Raw genomic sequence first — 11,440 nt, 5'->3', positions numbered from 1 at the left:
AGGAAATAGAAAAAAATGAAATTATGATATATTTGATTAGTTAAATTAATAATTATGCAAAATATGTACATTAAGATGTAGTTTAGAGTAAGAGGTTATTATATGATTCTGCTGTATAAGAAGTTGGAGGTTATTCTTTTTATATTTCTTTTTTCCTCTTTTTCTTCTCTATTTTCCACCACTTAATAAAGTTCTTAAAAACAAAAAAGAGTTTGCCGTAGAATTAGGAGCCACAGCAATGGAGCCAGAAGGAAGGAAGACCAGCTGACCCAGAAAATTGGTATGTGAGTGTCAAGTAAAGGCGACCCATGAGGAAGAGCTTCAGGACCATCAGGAGTTGGCATGCATGAAGGCCCTTGAAGAGCAACTTGGCAGAGTAGTGCACCAGGGTGGCCAAAGGCATTAAAGAGCTCCAGGTGGGAGGCGCTGAGGCAAATAGCAGTAGCCTGGGCAGTAAGTTACCCAAATCTCAACGATCACAGCCAGTGGCTTAAGTAGGCTGAAGTGAAGGTGACTTTGGAAGGCCTGGAAGTTCTGGGTACAAGGAAAAGTGTCAAGCAACACCAGAGCAGCTCTGGCACGAACTGGCCAATTGCAGCAGAGCCAGCTGGCAGCAGAGGGCAGCTTCAACTCCAGCAGCAGCGACTGCTGGTGGGGGAGGTAGTTGGAGATGCCTGGGACTGGGGCCAGGAGAAAAGAACACAGGATAAAAATCGGAAGGAACAGAGAACAAAGCACTGAGATGGAGGTGAAATGTACCAATGACGGGAACTATAGAGATTCTAGAGTGGAGGAAGAAAGGCCCATAGAAAGTTTAGAGTAGGTAAGTAGAAATCTTAGATTATGCAAGAAAACTCTAAAAAATGACATACAGTAAGAACGTAGGAAATAAAATAGAGCTATCAAAAGAAAAAAAAATATAGGCCTGAGGAAATAAACAGGAAGAGAGTGAAACTACTGTATAAAATTATAGGCAGAGTAAATAAAGAGAACTGATAGGCAGAGTGATACACAATAAGAATTGATGAGAAAAATAGAATAAGATATATAGAAGAATAGAATAGTCCATGGATATAACAGGTAGAGAAGGAAAACTTTGATGTTGTATTTTTCACTTTTATTTTTCTCAAAAAGTATTGCTTTGTGTATGTCCTGCCTGGGTATACTGTTGCTGAACCAATGACAATAACCCAGAATTTATGCGGGTGAGACCATGGCAGTGCTAAAAATCAGGGCATGTAAGAAAATCAGACAATAAGGAGATCCTTTAGTAAACTATTTTATGGGGGAAAAAGAAACATCCAATTTCAGAGTTATGACACACTGTTATAATGAAAGACATTTACAGTACAGTATTAAGAAAGCGAATAAAATTGATAGTCATTAAATAGCTTAATCCTCTAGGGACTAAATGAAGACATTCAATATGCACCGATTTGATTCTTGGGATGAGTTTTTCCTTCCCCCCTTCTCCTAAGTATTTACCACAAGAAAATGGTTTTGTATAATTTTTCCAAAGCTTATTATTTTGTTCAGCCAGATATATTAAATTCATTTCTCTTGAAGAATAGAACACTTTTTCATTGACCCCAAAAAACCATTAACATTAAAACAACTGTTCTTTTTCAAGGCAAGTTTGCTAAGTAAGATAAAGGTACTGCCTAAAATAAACCTTTTTTTCTCTAGCTTTATTCTTAATTAGAAAAAAGAGCAAAACTATTGATGAACTGTTGCAGAAATTGTGACTTCGTGTTGTTTTATATGAGAACGAAAAACATAATCCATGATAAAAAATGAAGCAAGTGTTTTTGAGACATCAATTTAATTAGCTTTTTTCATCCCTAATTGTGGACATTTTTTCCTTTGTAAGAAATAGTACTGTGAATCAGCTCCAAGTTATTCTACAGATAAATAGAATAAAAAAAAATACTAATTCTGAAACGTGTCTCCTTTGTGATAGATTCTAACAATATATTGTATAAAAGATGTTTTTATATGGATGAAATTACATCAATTGTTCATACTGCTTGCTTTTCCAAAAATGTGCTGGGGTTCTGCACAAGATTATTTCCTACCAGCATTAGAGTCTTTTTCTTCTCCCTCTCCCCCCGCCATTTTCTGTTTGGGTTTGAGGCTTGTACTCTTTCTCCTGTTCAATAAACGGGAATTAGGCAGTGGGTTGCAGTTCACACTTCGCAGGCTAGGCCCGAATCCTAATGCATCCTTTCCTGGAGCGGAGATCGCCTCGCTCCCGAATAGGAGCAGGTCGCGAATAGAAAGAGAGAAGAGAAAGCACGAGCAGACCCGTTTGAAGAACGACGGGTTTTGCAAAGCGTGGGCACGACAGCCAGAGCAGCCGTAGGCTTCGCGGAGAAGCCCAGACCGCGAGCCCCCCACGCGCGCCGGCGGCCCTGCCGCAAAGCGGGGCGCCTCCCGCCCCAGCCAGCGAGCCCACGCGTGTGGGCGGGGCGGGGCGGGGCGGGGCGGGTCGCGTCGCGTCGGCGCGGAGAGGGTGCGGTGCCCCCTTGGCCCTGCAGGGGGCGAGGCGGGGCGGCTCTGGCGGCGCCTGGATTTGCGCCGGGAGGAAATGATGCGCCTGCCGCCCGGTTGGTTCCAGCTCCCGAAGCCCATTGGCAGAGCAGGGAGCAGCCACTTCCTCCTCTCTCACTGCAGCTGGATTCCCGGCTGAGCGGCCCCTCCTCCTCCCGCCGGAGCCTGCCTTGTCTCGGCTCGCCCGGCTGCTCCCGGGAACTTTGCGCTCGGCTCGCCCTTCTGCCAACTTTTCCCCGTCGCCGCTCGACGGGAAGTTCTTCTCCCGGCTCCCGAGGGCGCCGCCGCTGCGGGATCCCGCCGGAGGAGGGAGGGCGGCCGCTGGGGAGATGCGGTCGGGGAGCGATTAGAGCGCGGGACGCCGGGCTTGGCCGCCGCCGCCGCCGCCAGCGCTGCAGCGACTTACGGCTCGTAGTGGAGCGGTGGTCGCCGCCGCCGCCGCCGCCGCTGCGGCAAATCGGTGAGGGGAAATTCCTGCTGCTGCTGCTGCTCTGCTGCTGCTGCTGCTGCTGCTGCTGCTGCTCCTTAAGCTGCGCCTGAAGCTCCCGCGCCGCCCCCTCGGCTGCTTTTGCCTTTGTCTGTAGTGCCAGGAGGTGAGTGGATCCCTGCCTCGGAGAGAAGTCGCCCCCTTGGCCGCCATCTCCCCCCCCCCGCCCCCAAATGTTCGACAGCTTTCTCTCCCCTCGGGGTCTAAAAGGCGTGCTTCTTCCCCCTTCCTCCTCGGGTCGAAACCTGCTTTTCCAAGCGGGTGGGAGACGGTTGCTATTTTTGCTGTTTAACCTTGGTCTCAAATTTGCCTCCTCCGCCCACCTTTCTTTTCCTGACAGGCAACCCTTTTTAAATCTGCATTTTGTCTTAAAGCATGCAGCGATTCGAAACCAGGGAATGCGTGTGCGTTGTTCGGAAATCTGCTCTTAGACATGGGCGTTTAGGACGTGCCTTTACAGTTCTCCGAGCAAAAAAAAAAGAAAGAAAGAAAGAAAGAAAAGCTCGTAAGCGAAGGCTGCATCTGTGTGTCCTGCTTCCAGCGGCGGCTTGGAAAACTTGGGAGATGAAGAGATGGAAGCGGCGGGGTGGGGGAAGAGGTGCATCTTTTAATCGCTTCAGGGAGGCCGCCTCTCCTGGAGCGGGGCTGGGGAGGCTGCGAGGAGGGGAAAGAGAATCTGTAAACTTTCCTTGGCTCCCTCCTCTCGCTGGCTACAGTCTTCAGGAGCATCAAAGGCAGGAATGCCCACAGGGCAACTGTGGTTACAGATGTTACTCATTACCCTGCCAAGTGTAAGCCCGCCCCTCTATGCTGTAACTCTTGTAGGAAGAGGGGTTTGTTTTGGAAAGTCTGCAGTACAGAATGGAAAGATGATGGATCATTGGATTAGAAGGAAGCAAGCCTTGTTACACAACACCTGCCTGGCTTGGTTTGCAATGTTCCTGTGCCTATAAAGTATCAGGGAAATGGAAAGCTTGGGCCCTCCCCCCCCTTTTTTCCAGTTTGTAGCCTCATTTCTCTGTGTATGTGTAGATATACCATTGTTATAAAAAAGAAATTTGGAATGTGACTAGCACACTTGGCTTCCCCCTATGATGCTGACCAACTTTTCAAATGGCAGTGCCATTTACAGTAATCCAGTTCTCTGAAGTATATCTTTGTTGAAATAGCCCTTTTTATTGGCGTCTTCAGGCTACAAACATATGTTTTGCAACTTGTTAAAGAATACTTATGCCAGCATGATGTTTGGCAGATTCCTTTTCTAGCATTCCTCCATCTAAACTGAGATCTGAAGTGCTTTTGATCTGTTCAAGAGAAATAATTGTACAAGTCTGTACTCCTGATCCGTAACTGTCATGGGTTTTCGAAGACTTTGTATTGGTGGAATTCACACATCACACAGTGCAATAATATAGAATCCTTGGGTTTGGTTTAGTGGGTGGTATATATCCAGCCATTGCGGTTATAACCATTGCTTACAATGTGTGGTGTGAACATAGGCATTATTCAGTAAACCATGGTTAAGAAAACCCTGTATTAACTCTGAGGTCAATGCACCATTTTTCATATTGGCTAACAGTTCGGTGTAATGGTTAAGGAACCAGACTAGAAACTGGGAGACCCGTGAGTTTAGTCCTGCTTTAGGCACAAAGCCACTTGGATGACTTTGGGCCAGTCACTCTCTCTCATCCTAGGAAGGAAGCATTGGCAAACCACTCCTGAAATTTTGCCGAGGAAATTGCAGGGACTTGTCCAGGCAGTCACCAGGAGTCAACACTGACCCGAAGGCACCCCCCAAAAAAACAAAAACAAAAACCTCACACAACAATAAACTACTATACATTGGCAAGTAGTAGTTGATCTTCCTTTGCAGAAGAACATAACATTATATACGTGTGTGTGTGTATTTGTGGGAGTGTGTTAATATTTAACTGTTATTCCAAATCTTATTCCAGACACCTGGAACTAAAAGATCCCCCACTCCTAGTATTCCATGTATTAGCATAGTAAGCAGTGACTGGTATGTTGTGATATGTGTTCTTGGAAGACCTTTTGCCTCACTTTTGTCAAGTACACGTCATACTGACTTATACAGACTATTGTATTCAAAACTGCCAGGATATGTACTTCATTATGGCATTTCTGCTCTATCTTTGCTCTTTGATTTTTAAAAGTGTTCACTAATCTGCTTCTTTTTGCAAGTCTGTATGTTTTAAAGAGCAGTGATAATCTGTGAGCTTAATGAAGGAGAACTTGACATAGTTCATTTGTACGCTTCTCAAGTACTTAGTCTTGAGTAACAAAGTAACCCCAGCAAATAAACATGGAAATGAGCATTGATGTTAGCATAACTGGGAGAAGCTAGTCAAGATTGTTGGTAGTCCCTCTTCCCTCCACATCACTCAGATTATGATGCTCTGAATTTGAAACCAATGTTTGTTCTGCAAATTTAAGAAGTGCAGTTGTAGAACTGAGAATGCCCTAGTAAACATTATTGCCTCTGTGGAATTATGCTTGTAAATGAATCTGTTCTGTTTTCATACAACTATAGCTGTCTATTTCAGGTATTTTGTCAAGCGTTATATTACTGGTCTCACACTGATATACTGTCTGGAAGTGGTGAAAATGTTGCAATGCTCGATTGTACAGCCATCGCTCCTGTTTGTGCAAGTTCCAGCTGACCAAAAGATTCTCCCCTTTGAACTGTACAGTGGGATGTAGGAATTTAGACAAGAAATCGGCTTGCTATGAGTTAAGTCTGGCCCCATGTTTGGGTTCTTGGGAAGTTGCTTTTGCTTGCACTTGAAAAGTGAACAAGTTTAACACTTTGAAAAGAAGAATAGTCAGTCTATATTGATGTAATCCAGCACATTGGGAAGGCATCGTTTCAGGCAAAGCTGACATTTGAGGTTGACATCCTTAGAAAGATAGTATTCAAATGTATAGATGTAGAATGATCTAAGGCCAACCCCCCCCACACACACACACGTAAATGTGTTCTGACCATTCTAAAGAGTTTCTTTTTCCATTTCCAGTTTTATGTCATTTGTTCAAGTTTAAAAATGAGGGAAACATTTTGTGACTTAAACAAGCACTATAAATGCTGTGTGTATGTGTGTGTGTGTAGGTGGGAGGGATATATAAAGCACTCCTTGCTCTTAGCATTGTTTGTCTATGGTGGTCCTAAGTTGGGAAAATCATTAGTGAGCTTCTGGACAAAGATTTGATGGGGTACTGAGGAAATGTCTATCTCCTATCCTTAGTGGTTCTCAAATCCTTTTGTCTTAAGCTGCTGCCTTTGCTATGAACAAGTAATTTTGTTGCATCCCTTTAATAATGTAGCAATCAGTTGCTAGTGGATGGAATTTAAGGCTTTGACTTTCATTATTTTTGTGGGGTTTTTTTTTTTTTTTGTATTTATGTGTTAGGATTGACTGGCTCAGAAAACCTCTGGGCTTTTTGGCTGATGGTTGAAGATCAGCATGATAAAGGAAATATACATACAGATGTATATTGTTTGTATGCTGCAAGTTTTCATTTGGATTACACTTACATAAAAGGTCTGAGGAAAATGTAGTACCTCTAGTGCCGATAAGATGCATTGTGTGAATTAAGGATTCTGAGCTCTTAACAGCTGTTTTGAGAGTTCCAAGACAAAACAACCATGTTTTGGAATTTTGTCCTGAGTTCAGATAAAAAATGGGGTATATTGTTCTATATTGCTTGGACTGTTCCTATAGCTTGCAGTTCGCTTCTCTTTTATAAATCCCTCTAAGCCATGGAGACTTTTAAGAGCATATTAGCCAATAAAATAGCAGACATAAGTTCTCTCCCTGCTGCTGCTGCTGCTGCTGCTACCATTTAAATGTGGCTGGGGGGAGAAAGGTTGGCAGTATGAGGGGGAGTGAATTAACTGCGTGCGGTAGGTAAGTTTTTGAGGTCTTTGGAACAGGGAAGTTAGAGGTCATGGCTTGTATGTAATGTTCTAGTCCTTGTGTGTTCTATGTATGTTATGTCTTTTTCAGGTAGGTTGTTAAATGCAAAAGTATGCACTGTGCTTTACAGAAAGGGTTTCTGGGCTGGTGAGCTTTCAGACATTTGAGGTATGTTGCTTTGTCTGAGGTTTGAAGACAGGTTGCCGAATGCAGAAATTGTACAGTGACCATATGCATTAGGAAGAAGGTTGCAGCCATGGAAGAGTGTTTTATCATTGTTCAGTTGTGTAGGGGCTGTGCTGAAATGACTCTATTGTGCAGTCTTTTTGTTGGACTTATTTCCGTGATTGTTTGGGCAGACAGGCTGCAAAAAAGCATGCCTAGCTTGTTTACTCTAGGAATGTTTAAATATTTACAGTCCTTTAAAAAAAAATCCTTTAGTCAATGTAGTTATAGTTTGAGCTGTAGACAGTAGTCAGCATGGACTGCGGTCTCACCTACTTTTATGACCCTATGATGAAAAATAAGAGGCTTGTTTTAAGCTCCCGTTGTTCCCTCTGGTAGAGCACTTAAAATGTTTCAGGTTTTATTCTGTGGGATCACAAAACCTTTCAGAATGTTTCACTGGAATGTTTGAAGTGGGACTCCTTTGTCACACATTTGCACCAACACTTCTTTCTGTTTTATATAACTGTAGTGGGAATATCTGAGGTTCCTTTGGCCTGTTCATTTCCATCACCAGCAATAGCTAATTGGAAGGGTTTCTTTGTACTTGTCATGTAGTAATGTTCTTGCTGAATGTGCATTCTAAGAATGTATTCTGGAGCACTCAGTAGTAAGGTTTAGTACTATTTACAGTGCTTCCAGTATATCTGAAAGTTCAGAGGTTTGCTCTTATTTAATACTTAAGCTGACTTGTGTATTCTAGCTTGTACCGTGAGAACTTGTATTTCTTAAAATTCTTCATTGTAGTTATGAGTTATGTAGCAGTTGTGGAGGGGGCTTTGTGTGTATATGGGTGTGTTTATTTAGAAGGTTTATGTTCAACCCTTTAAAAAGATTTAGGGGCTGATCAAAAGGGATGTTTCTGATGTTTATCTCTAATTCAGTTTGTGTGTGCCAAAGTAGATTGGCTTCAGGTTGCTTTCTAATTTGAAATTCAAACTTTTTCAGAACATATTCTATTTTCAGAGATTGCTTTTACCTATTGCACACAGTTTTTGATTTGAGTTGGTCGGCTCAAAAGTACTGTGAGATGAGAATGCTTATTATTATTAGATCTTATCCTTCCTTTTTAAAAAAAAAAATATATACAGTAGTAACATTGTCTGACAGAGCCGAAAGTTTGAAGAAAAAGGGGGGTTAGTGGTGACCACAAATGATGACTATAAATCAGCCTGTGAACATGTGATTCCCATTCTCACACTATTGTGTGGCAGGATCATCTAAGTATTGTATGTGTGGGATGACTGTTTGACTTGCCATCTAAAAATTGGCATATGTCAGTTTTTACAGTTCTAGTTGGTCAAATCATATACAACTGTCTAGGAGTTATTTTTTGAGGTAGAACATTTAAATCTTTCTTTGTATGGATGCTCTTTGTTAAGACCTGGAAGACATAAGGCCTAATTGGAATTTGTAAAATGTCAATTTTTTAAAAAAAATCTAAAGATCTTGACTCATTTACTTCTGAAGGTACTTTTGGACAGCTATTGTGCATACACTGAAAACATATAGTGAGTTTATATGTGGATGGACTTGAAATGCATGGAATTGAGTTGTTGTCAGAAAGTAGCTCATTTAGGCTTTTAAGATGATTACTACTCACTTAGGTAATCTTGTGAATAGATCCTTGATTATGGCATGAGAGTTCATTGTGACAAGCTCTGTTTCATGCATGGAAGGGAGAGGGGGCTACCTCTGAAGCTCATTCTAAAGTCCTTAACATGCAGACAAAAGCTTACAACTGTTACAGATTTAAGCACTTCATTAATAAAGCACAATTATATTTAAGCTAAACTGTTGTTAAAATTAGTGGGACAAGATATGCCCAATATTTGAAAAATGAGCTCGCTAAAGGTACATGGCCACCTGAATGTCTCACGGGTCCTGTTCTGCCTCCAAATTACCCTTCCTATCATCTTTGCCTCTGACTGCTATATACTGAGTTGCCTTGATCTCTTGCTGCTTCTGTTGTTATTAATGCCAGCCTTGATACTGGAGTTTCCATCTTTCCCATTCTTCCACAGATGGGGAAATGTGAATGTAGTTCTGTAGAATTTGAAATAACAAGACATTCTCCTGGTGTATGGCTGGCTATATGAAAGCTATATGTCATCCCTGATAATTGCTTAAGTATCTTCAAGGACACACACCTTGATTTTGTTCATATGTTATGTTAAAGCATAAGGTGGTTTGTTTGATTTTCACTTCAGTATGTTGTCTGAATTCAACCAATCATGGCCTGTTCATTGGGATATGAACCATAGCTTTGAATGATCTTAGAAACTGGTGTGAAAGAGTACACTGATTCTTTCACGGACTAGGCACATTAAATAACATTTTTTTATACAGGATGGAGTAAAGTTTGAAATAAAACAAACACTACTTGTCCATATTCGCTGGGACTGTTTGGTACAATGGAAATCTTATAGGAAAACCGAAATTAAAATAAGCTTAGTTTTATTTAGTTAAATACTGCTATGTGGTATTTGGTTTGAAAACATGTAGATTTGCCACAGTCCTACATCATGCTAATTCATGAATTCGTTAAACCAGCTCTGGTTCATTTCTGATTTGTTTTTCAAACAAATAAGACATTCATGCCGTATTTAGCCAGTTCTTAGTTTCTTCTTCTTTACAGTTGCTCTTACCTTAGATCTCTGGATTGGTTTGAGCACAAAACCAAAGCCCAAGTAAGTCAGGAAACTGCAAACAAACCATGAGGTTTTATTCATATGTTATGTGAAGTCACATTTGCAATCAGTGCACCACTAAAATTACATGATTTCAAACTGGCTTCGTACCCTAAAACAAACCATGGCTTACTTACTACCTTCCCCCATGCACATATTGAGCTTTGTATCTGTGTTAATTTGTGCAGAAATCTATTTCATAGTGTCATATTCCTCCAATCAGACAGATGATGGTTGTGATGGATATTTGGTGAAGGTGATACCAGTCATCTCCATGGCTGACTCAATCTTTGCCAGGAAAATGACAAAGTTAACTGGCTGTGTGGCATCATCTCTCAGTCATTTTCTCAATTTCCACCAAGAGCTGCTTCAGGCATTTCATGAACTGCTTTAAGCAAGAACATCTCTGAGAAGGTAATGCCAGGCCTCAGTTTTCAAGGCTATTTCATACTGAGAAGCTTATAAATGCCTGACTCAAACCTGAGCACAAACACCAAGGCCTCACTTTTATTTGCTCTTCGGCTCTTGTGTTGAGTGATTCCAGTAGGAATACCATATGTTGGCTGCTTCAATATTGCATGTCCTGCCTCAGAAAGGAAACCTTGCCACATTTCTGGAATTTGTGGCTTTCTTTGGGCTCCAGCTCCTGTCTCAGAGGCAGGAAATCTGTCGAATCTAAAAAGGGACTTCCAGTGGTTGATTCTCCCTTCTCTTTTGATATGAAATTACTGGGTCTGTAGAGCATTTTCAGTATTTGCCTGAAATAACAGATAATATTTAAAAAAAAAAAAGTATGCAGTATCAGATAAAATACCTAAGCAGAGTAAGGGAAATCATTAAAGCTTATAGCAAAATGAGGAAACATCCAAAGCCAAGGACTGTTTTTTCATTTCTCAAAGTTTTGTAGAAGATACAGTTTTATCATTATTTTAAAACTAGTGATGTGGGACCTAATTTCTCTGAGATGCCATTACCCCAAGGGTTATTTTCAGTATCATAAGCCTCCAAATTTGCCCAGCTGGCAAAGTACATTTATCACTGTAGTATCCAAAGATACTCTTCAAAGGCTGATTGCAATTCATGGCTATTTTTACATTTTTTGAATTCTGTGATCATTAAGCAGCTCTTTCGGCCATGTGACATTTTCAAAATTATATTTTTAATGTTCATCTGACTGTGGCATACTGATTTCTAATTCAGATGGTGCCAACTCAAGCTATCCTTTTCTCATATTAGTTAGATGAGCCTCCTGTTGCTGTACTTAAGAAGTCTCCTTGCCCTGCATCCTAAAGCTGTGATGGACTTTAGAGAGTAGGTTTAAAAAAAAAAAATGCTGTGCCCTTGCAACTTCATGAACTACGTAGGTGGTCTGATGGTTCCACATCCTGTGCCTGAGATATTTTGAAGTTTAATTTTATCCAAGTATGAGTTATGGTTGGCTCCCATAGCTTAGTTATCCGTTTTTCATTCACCACATCATTGCAGTTGCTGATATACAAATTAACACATACAGCTGAGCCTGTGTGCACTTCACACTTTAAACATCCTTACCA

The 11,440-nt window shown here is 41.4% G+C and overlaps 1 protein-coding gene across 3 annotated transcripts in view; it reads left to right on the top strand.

The window, feature by feature from the left end:
* Positions 1–722: 722 nt before the first annotated feature.
* The window catches only part of ACVR1 (activin A receptor type 1), an 84,980-nt gene continuing 74,262 nt past the window's right edge, over positions 723–11,440 (top strand). The window contains exon 1 of one of the 3 annotated variants that reach the window (XM_088146581.1): positions 723–823. The gene's annotated coding sequence lies outside the window, so the exon portion shown is untranslated. Of the gene's footprint in view, positions 824–1,672; positions 3,144–11,440 lie in introns of those variants that run through there. The other 2 variants (XM_088146580.1, XM_007424450.3) reach the window with 2 other exon arrangements.

This window comes from Python bivittatus, unplaced genomic scaffold (genome assembly GCF_059951505.1).
Source record: "Python bivittatus isolate LINGU-HERP-01145 unplaced genomic scaffold, Pbiv_v1 ctg000480_np1212, whole genome shotgun sequence".
Taxonomy (NCBI): Eukaryota; Metazoa; Chordata; class Lepidosauria; order Squamata; family Pythonidae; genus Python; species Python bivittatus.
Note: the sequence above shows the minus strand (reverse complement) of the source record. Positions and strands in the feature narration are given on the sequence as shown.